Below are 10,000 nucleotides of genomic sequence, written 5' to 3' on the forward strand. Positions count from 1 at the left end.
ATAAGAAGGTTAAGGGGAGGGCTATTGCATTCCTCATATTGTACGTGGATGATATCCTTCAAATTAGAAATGATATTCTCATACTAATTTAGGTCAAAATTTGGTTGTCTAAGGAATTCTCCATGATAGACCTTGGAAAAGCATCCTATATTTTGGAAATTAAGGTCTATAGAGATAGATTTAAGAGGATATTTGTCCTATCACAGAATATAACATAGAGGGAGTGCTGAAGAGGTTCGGCATGGAAACCTCTAAAAGGGAATTATTATCCCTTAGGCATGGGATAAATCTCTCCAAAAGGATGTGCCCCAACACATCTGAAGAGATTCAGCGGATGAGCAAGATCCATTATGCTTCGGCAATAGGGAACCTCATGTATGCCATGCTATGTACACGACCTGATATAGTACTTGCTGTGAGTGTCACAAGCAGATATCAGTCAAATCCAGACGAAAAGCACTAGACAGCTGTGAAGAACATTCTTAAGTACTTGAGACGAACTAATGACATGTTCTTGGTCTTTGGAGGAGGATCAGAATTAAAGGTAGAAGGATATACAGATTCAGACTTCATGAATGACATTGATGATAGAAAGTCTACATCAGGGTATGTATTCTTGTGCAATGGTGGTTTGGTAAATTGGAAGAGTTCCAAACAACCGATCATAGCAGATTCTACCTTGGAAGCTGAATGTGTCGCCGCCTCTAAGGGTGCAGTGGAAACCTTCTGGTCCGAGAAGTTTATTGCAGAGATAGGTGTAATGTCATCAGATGCCATAACACTCTACTGTGATAACATTGGCACCATAGCACTAGCTAAGGAGCCAAGGGTCTCACCAGAAGTCTAGGCACATGGAGCGGCGATTTAACCTGATATGCGACTACCTCGAAAAGAAATAAATAGAGGTACAGAGAGTAGACTCCACAGGCAACTTGGTAGACCCATTCATTAAGCAGCTAAGTCAGCAAAAAATTGAAGCGCATCTTGAGAAGATGGGGCTTAGATTTATGACTGATTGGCTTTAGTGCAAGTGGGAGATTGTTAGAAGTATGCCCTAGAAGCCAATTTGGTTGATACATTATTTAGTTCTAGGATATAAATTTGTACTTAACCTAATTATGAATTTATTAAGTTGGGCATTCTTTTCATTCATATTCTTATGTGTCCATGAATCGTCCAAGGAATTAATAAGATGATGATGCATATTCTCAAGAGTTGAGAATTGAAGCATGTGTCATTGGTGATTAATTTCTGAATTGCTCCTGATCGATGGATCATCACGAGGACGGTGATCGATCCGCTGAGATTAGTGCACAGATCGCTTTCTTTGATGGACCAGTCTTGAGTCCATAATGTGGGGACACTGGAGTGATTGTGCAAGTGCTTGTTAGAGAACAAGGATACTGAGCGTGACCAAAGCAAGAAGTCACTTGGATGTCTATCCATTCGTCAGTGACTTACTTGATGCTGCAGTTGTATGACTAGTACTTAGACCTGCGATGCCTCAACTAGTCACGGTGAGGTTGCTGTAGTTTGACGAGCACATAAACATGAGCCCTAAGGGTTCTTATGGTGCAGATTGGCTGCAGTAGGTTCGCTGTCGGATTAGGGTTGCATATAGATGGGATCTATCGACCTTGATAGATTAGGAGTGATCCTATGTGATTTATAAGATTAAGTTCGAAAGACCTTGGCCAGGGCAGTTCTGGAAAAAGAGTTTTTCAATCTCAAACTTGAGTCAAATAAATCTGACATAAGACAGACGATGGGGTTTGACGAGTTATCCATAACCTCCATCATGTCGGGATCTACGATAGAAGTACTATATCATATGCTAAATGCACCTAGAGGTTCATCCCTTCCATTCTGCTGGGTTGACACTATATGCTGCTAGGTGTCACTATTAGATTGTGAGACTCAAAGGCATTCACTTGGTGATCAGTGAACCCTAAGAGTAGAGTTGAAATCGTTTCAACCCATTGAAAGGAGTTTCGATGATATTATGATGGAGATCATAATATATCTCACTACCAGTCAGAATAGAACCTACGGAGTCACACACATTAGAGGTTTTGATCGTTCCGACAGTTGGATTGCGGTTTAGCTTCGCAATTAAAATTGATTGTCAATTTGATTGACAATTGGTTTAACCCGCTAAAAGTTAGTGAGTTAAAGAAGAAGGATTTGCAATTGGATTGCAATTTAATTGATTTAATTGGACCTAATTAAATTAGGCTTAACCTTATTGGATAAGGATGGAAAGGCCTAATTAGTTAGAACTCCTTATTAGATAAGGAACTTGATTCATGAAGTCCAATTCAAGTCCTAATTGGATTAGGATTCATATAAATCAATTTGGAGGACACATTAGGTTCTAATTAGATTAGAATTCAATTAGCCAAGTAGGACCATGCAATTCCTAATTAGATTAGGAAATAAATGCATGAAAAACCAGGAAGAGATCTTCCTTCATGCCGTGTGGAACAAAGAAGGAAAGAAGGAGGGGCGTCCGCCCCTCCTCCTTCTCACACGCATGAAGAAAGGAGGGGCATCCGCCCCTCCTTTCCTTGTTTGATCCCATGCCACATGGAGGGCCGGATGCTCCTTCTCCTCTTTCACACGGATTGCCACATGGCACGAGCACATCCCTTGGATTCTCTCCAATCACTTTTAAGCAAGGGTTGTGATAGAATTAGTAAGGGGTGTTGCTGATTTTGGAGGGATGAATCAAGGATTGATTGATTGATGAAATTATTCCTTATTTGTGTAGGCATGAGACGCCTATTTAAAGGGACCAGGCGTGATGCATAAGTAATTGGAGCCTTCAATCAGCCGCCACCCTCTCCCTCCTTCTTCCCTTTGGCATGAGCAAGAGAGAAAGAAGAAGAGCCGTCGTCTTCTTCTTCCTCCCCTTCGACGTTCTTTGTCTTCCTTCTTCTTCCTCTCAAAGTAATCAAGGAGTTGATTAAAGAGAGAGAAATTCAGCCATCAAAGGTGATCTCTGCAAGGAAGCTAGCACCCCGGTGAGATCTTGGAGCGATCTGTACCTCGTGTGGATACCTGTAGAGGCTGGATGCTTGTGCAGCTTCAAGAGAACTAGAAATCCTACGATCATCAGATAGCGGTGAAGTTCTACCCGCTCAAAGGTAAATATTAGATCTTTATAAATTCTATACAATTAGGAATTGTAGTAGATCTGAAATTAATCATATCTTTTAATTTTAATCTTTTCTTTAGATTTCATAAAACTGAGTTAGAGAACTCTAGAAAATTTTTGAAATCTACGTTCCCTAGAACGTTCATGAGATGAACGCCCCCGCACGTGTCTTTCCGCTGCGATCGTCGCAACGCGTGTGGGTATCCCAACAGGGTGTGCCCGAATATTTTCAGCACCTAGTACATTGGATCCTTAATTTGGGTTTGTAATTTACTGATTTATGTTTGATGATTGAATCCATGAAATTGAGTGCCAAGTGGCAATTAGATGGCATGAAGATTAAAGCATGATGTGGATACTTTGACTTGGTCAAAATCGAGTTGTCCTAGGAGTCCTTGATTAATTAGAAGTTGTCTATTTGGTCTATGTGGTGTCTGATTTGGACTCTCTACCATGCGCCATGAGGAGTCCTAGTTATTTAAGAGTCTTAGTTGGTTTAGTTAATTTCATCAGTTGATTTCTTCAAATGTTCGATTTAAATTAAAAGAGTCTATGTTTAGTAGGAGTCCATATTTAGAAGAAGTCTCTAAAATTTTTAGTTGTAAGAGTTCTTATTTTTCCAACATTCTTCTCTATATAAAGAAGAGGTTGAAGAATAAAATTCAGAATTAATTTTAGTTTTCAATTGTTCTTGTAATCTAGAGGTGAGAGGCTTCTTCTTCCTTCTTTGGTGAGACTCCAAAAGTTTCTTTCTTCCCCGGTAAGATGTCGGAAAATCTTTGGATTTAGGATAGAGGTAAGACTCTTCTATTCAGCTCATAGTTATCTTGTTACCATCAAAACCGCAACACCTTCCATTGTTCCTTTTTCCACCCGCCAACCTTTATCATACCATAGCTCTAATCCCTTAAACGCCTAATCATCACAAAGTCCTTTAGGTTTCAAATCTAAACCGCAGGCCTAATTCCTTCCTCCCACGTCCTAACCCAAATTAGCTTTGGGTCCAACCAATTTTAGCCACCATCCACCAAAAATTCAGCAGCACCCACCTCCGTTCTGCGTGAATTAGTATCAAAGCAAATCGATCCACATGAGTACAAGACGAAGCCGTCCTTACTATTATGATCCCTACCATGATGATCTCTACTATGATGATCAATACTATCCCTACAACATCGAACGATAATAAGATGATCTGATGGATGAAGTTCAAAATCAAATGACTGCCCTAGCATGGAAGATAGATGTCGTAGAGGCAGAACTACGACCTTGTAGCTGTGTCAAACTATAAGTTGGGCGATGACCTTCAGAATGCAACAACAAAGGCACTCCTTCTCCTCGAGGTATTTTTCCATCTATAAGACCTAAAAGTTCTGCAAATTGGGGTACATATCCAAAGCGAGAAACAACAAAATTCAGCAAAAAAATAATGAGTCCCATGCCGCAAAAAAGAGGCAAATCCGATTGGTCCAAGTGCAGTGGCCGAGGGCACCTCACTGATATTTGTCCCACTAAAGCTCAGCAGATATTCAAAGAAGATCTTGATGCTGACTCTAAAAATTTAGCAACACCGTCTGATGATGTCCCTGTCACTGAGATTGCTTCCCCTTCTCCTAAAGTTCTCCCTAGACCCGTTGAGATTGAGGATGAGAAGGAAGCCAACATTGAAGATAAAATTTTAAAGATGATCTCATCTGAATTTGAATATTTTTTAGATAATTTTTCTGATGTAACTCTAGAAAAATTGCCGAAGGAAGATAATTCAAAAATTCAACAAAGATCAGCCATGATGATAGAACCGTGTTCGCATCGGTTGGTTCTAAAATTTCAAAAGAGATGCCATTAGATTTCGAGGTAAATAATCTGATTTTTAGTCAAAGCCGAGAGGAGCACAAGCAGCACCTTCAACAAGATCTTCAGGTTCTTCGATCAAAGGAGTTTTATTAAGTCTGAAAAGGTATTCCTTTGCTAATTTTCAAGATCCCTTCCTAGAATTCATAAATTCAAATCAAGGCAATCTGTAGATTACGGCACGCTAGGAAGGATATCAGAAATTCTTGGTGAAGTGAAAAAACTGACCCCTTTCATATTATTTCTGGCTAAAGATAGAGGAGATCCCACGCCAAAATTCAGATTTGCACGAGCTCTTCAGCCCCAACTCGACGGAGTCGAGTTCTTCTCAGTTGGAAAGAACTGATGCAGGAGTAGGGGCCTGAGTCATCCTAGATATGCATCATGTTTGGATCGTCGCTTGTGTGTGCCCGAAACATAATGGATCCAGTATTTTCAGCACCTAGTTACATTGGGACCTTAATTTGGATTTGTAATTTGCTGATTTGTATTTGATGATTGAGTCCATATAATTGAGTGCCAAGCGGTAATTAGATGGCACGAAGATCAAAGCATGATATGGATACTTTGACTTGGTCAAAGTCAAGTTGTTCTAGGAGTCCTTAATTCATTAGAAGTTGTCTATTTAGTCTATGTGGTGTTGCAAAAGAGTCCAAGCTGATTTGGACTCTCTTCCATGCGCTATGAGGAGTCCTAGTTATTTAGGAGTCTTAGTTGGTGTAGTTGATTTCGTCAAATGTTTGATTTAAATTAAAAGAGTCCATGTTTAGTAGGAGTCTATGTTTAGAAGGAGTCTCTAAAATTTTGGTTGTAAGAGTCCTTATTTTTTGAACCTTCTTCTCTATATAAAAGAGAGGTTGAAAAATAAAATTTAAAATTAATTTTGGTATTCAATTGCTCTTCTGATCTGGAGATGAGAGGTTTCTTCTTCCTCCTTTGGTGAGACTCTAAAGGTTCCTTTCTTCCTCGGTGAGATGTCGAAAAATTCTTGAGTTTAGGATAGAGGTGATACTCTTCTATTTAGCCCATAGTTATTTTGTTACCATCCAAACTGCAGCACCTTCTGTTATTCCTTGTCCCACCCGCTAACCTTCATCATGCCATAGCTTTAATCCCTTAAATGCCCAATCATTACAAAGTCCTTTAGGTTTCAGATCTAAACTGTAGGCCTAATCCCTTCTTCCCACGTCTTAACCCAAATTAACTTTGGGTCCAACCAATTTTAGTCATCATCCACCAAAAATTTAGCAGCCCCTACCTCCGCTTTGCGTCAATTATTCTTTCTTTTTATAAACAAGATTTTGTCTACATTTTCTCTTTAAAAATTATTTTCTAACAAGAATTTGTTTAATCTTTCATACCATGCTCTAGGAGCTTGCTTTATATCATAAAAAGTCTTATTTAGTTTAAATATATAATTTAGAAATTTATGATTTTTAAAATCAGATAGTTGTTCCACATAAACGTCCTCAGCAATGAATCCATTCAAAGATACTTTTAACATCTATTTGAAAGAATTTAAAGTTTATGTAGCAAGCAAATGTAAGTAATAATCTAATAGCTTCTAGTCTTGCTACATGTGTAAAAGTTTTGTCAAAATCAATACCTTCTTCTAGGTTATATCCTTTAGAAACAAATCTGGCTTTGTTTTTTTGTTATAATTCCATCTTCATTTAGTTTATTTCTATAAACCTATTTTATTCCTATTATTGGATAATTCTTGGGTCTATTTATAAGTTTCCAAATATTATTTCAAATTGGTTAAGTTCTTCTTTCATAGCATTTAACCAATTATGATCTTGTTCGGCTTCTTCTATTGATTTAGGTTCTATTTAAAAACAAAAAATTTAGTTCTTACTCCATTTGAAGGATCACCAATAATAAATTCTTTAGGATGACTATGAACACACCTCCATTCTCTAAGTAAGTCATGTCTACCTTAAAATTATTGTTATGGTTGATCCTCTTCTTTTTAATTATTAATACCTTTTTCTTCATGCTCCATTGCATCTTGTGTAGATATGTCCTTCAGGGTAAGGTCCTTTTTCTTTTTGCTCAATGAACCTATATCGTCATCAAAAAAAATTTTCTTTCTTGAAAGAAGATCATTAGTTTCATTAAATAAAACATAAATGGACTCTTCAACTATTAAGGCTCTTTTATTGAATACTCTATATGCTTTGCTAAATGAAGAGTATCTAAGAAAGATGGTTTCATCTGATTTGGCATGTAAATTTTTTTTCTATTATTAAGCACAAAATATTTATACCCAAAAAAATAAAAATATCTAATTTTAGATTTTCTATTTTTTCAAAATTCATAGAATATTTTCTTCAACAAGGGTCTTATAGAAATCTAGTTTAAAATGTGACAAGCTGTATTGATTGCCTCTGCCCAAAAGTATTTTGGTAGATGGATTTCACACAACATAGTCTTATCCATGTCTTCAATAGTTTTATTTTTTCTTTCTACTACCCTATTCCATTGAGGTGTCCTAGTTGTAGAAAAATTATAATATGTTTTATTTTTATTACAACATCTTTCAAAATTATGAATTTTAAATTCAATTCCATGGTTACTTCTTATTTTAAGAGCTTGTAAGGCTTTTTCATTTAAATTTTTTTTGTAGAATTTCAAAAATATATAAAATATTTTATTTTTACATAAAAGAAATAACACCCATGTAAATCTTGAAAAATTATCAATTATAATAAAACTAAAATATTTGCTACCAAGACTTGAAATTCTTGTTGGCCTAAATAAATTCATATATAAAAGTTCGGATGGCCTAGAAGTTGAAACTATATTTTTGAATTTAAATAAAATTCTAGTCTATTTTTCTAGCTGGCATACATTATAAATTTTATCTTTTTCAAAACTCAATTTAAACAGACCTAAAACTAAATCTTTTTTTTACTAATTTGCAAATGAGATCCATGCTTGCATGTGCTAATCTATGATGACACATCTAACTAGCCTCACTGATTTTGGCATTCATAGTTACCAGGCATTACATGTTTTTATGAATATATGGTCCAAATTGACCAAGTATACCATCATCTTTGATACATGAGCCGAATCTTAGGAGTTCAATTTGGGGATATTTTGATGAACCATTCTCTGATCAATACTTTTTTGTCAGTTATCAGGCTAGAAGCCAACACCACTATGAGGACATGCTGGAACAAAGACCCTCTGTAAGAGCTGGATGTAGATTAATGACTGATGAATTGAGAAATAAAGAAATTGGCTGAAGAAGACTCTCGAATCCTCGAGTTAAAGTGGCAGGTCTAAATGCATATTGCAATTAACTGTTACATTTGGATAAATATAACCATGGAGACTTACACCAGATTATTTGGCTGGGACAAGTTGAAACCGAAAATACTTTAAAAAAAAAAAAAAATCAGTGAAGTGTTAGTTAGCATCTGAAACTTTCATTAACCGTTGTAATTTCTCTGAAACCAGAATTGTTGGCTTTGCAATTTTTTGTTGAAAATTTACAACAATGCCACTTGACAGTGTGAAGCATTTTCTTTTTCCTGCATTGCTAATTGAAGGCAGAAAAAGCAAATCAAGTTATTGAACTCTAAACTCCAAATCTAAATTCCTTATGTGGATGTTATTTCTGTTAAGTGGTGAGAAAAGAGAATAATTAATGATTATCTGCACTGTATATAAGCCTTTCTTTCTAATATATAGGTAACAAGCTATCCAGATATGAACAGTATGATGGAACAAAACAAAATAAATATATGCAGTTATGCAGCATCTGAAGACAGCACAATGAAATTGCACCTATTGGTTAAATGAAGAAACAATTTTTAGCTTAATGACTCTTCCATCTTCATCGATTAAAGATGAAACTGATTTGTTCATCGCCAAACAGTTTTCATTAAAAATGGCCTCCAGTGTCCCCTCATGTAAAGCCTACTCTGACATTTCCAGTTTCTTTGGTTTTACTCATTAACAAATTATACGCCAACTACAGAACAAAAGTAGCATTGAGAAAACAACAGGCACCAAGTCTTGTAAAAACAAAAGCTTCCTCCCAACACTGCATGATAGATCTGTTCCACTGAAGCAACCATTTCTCTGCTTAATCCCTCTTCCACCTTCTAGTACAAATGTGGAGTTGGTCTTCCCACTGCTAAATAAAATGCACCAAAAGAATGGTCCATGACGAGCTCTATTAAATCCTACTCCAACTTCAGTGTGTTCTTTACTATGCAAAAGAGTGAGCTTTTTCTTGTCTGAAGCTAGAACTTCTGAAAAAGCTTCTGCTGGATTTAGATATTTCCAGTGGCATCGAACAAGACGGCTAGATATAATGTCAACTGTTGGTAACTCTACTCCACAATTGGGGGCATATACCTCAGTGATGTCAACTTCTGGAGGCTGACAGCTTAATGTATTGTTGCTACTGCAGTTTCCCATGCACTCAGATATGTATTGCAAAGCCATGCAACCTAGCCCGGGACTCTAATACAACGTTGGTAGGTTATGCGCTGTTCGGTTCTTATTTATGTAGTCAACAATCTCATTGGCAGGATTTCCTGGAAGAAGATAGCATTGTTATGCATAAATAAGGGGCACAGAAGAGTGCAAGAAATCTAGCAGTATTTATTATCATAATGAAATATTTGTTTAGAAAACATAAGAACATTTGATACCAATTGTTTGATTAATCCACATGTTGTTAACTGAAATCGTGTCATGGCATAACATTGACAAGCAAGTTTCAATAATGTAATAACAAGCTCTCTATGTTTTCATGTTTGTGGAATATTTCTGTAGATAATATAAGAACATTTTGATGATATTAACCATTTGGTTAATCCATCTAATGTAATTGAAATTGCACCATGACATGACATTGATGGGAAAGTCTTGAAAATGGAATAATATGACCTGTGTGTGTGCTTTGGATATATTAGAACATTATGATCAGAATGTTTTGATTAGTCCACAAAATGTGATTGAAATTGCATC

The 10,000-nt window shown here is 36.5% G+C and overlaps 1 pseudogene; it reads right to left on the reverse strand.

Annotated features, from left to right (window-relative positions):
• Nucleotides 1–8,493: 8,493 nt before the first annotated feature.
• Nucleotides 8,494–9,703, reverse strand: LOC103698549 (uncharacterized; annotated as a pseudogene).
• Between the last annotated feature and the right edge of the window lie 297 nt (nucleotides 9,704–10,000).

Source organism: Phoenix dactylifera, chromosome 10, assembly GCF_051530095.1.
Source record: "Phoenix dactylifera cultivar Ajwa chromosome 10, Ajwa_hap1_PhDact_Kaust_v1.1, whole genome shotgun sequence".
NCBI lineage: Eukaryota > Viridiplantae > Streptophyta > Magnoliopsida > Arecales > Arecaceae > Phoenix > Phoenix dactylifera.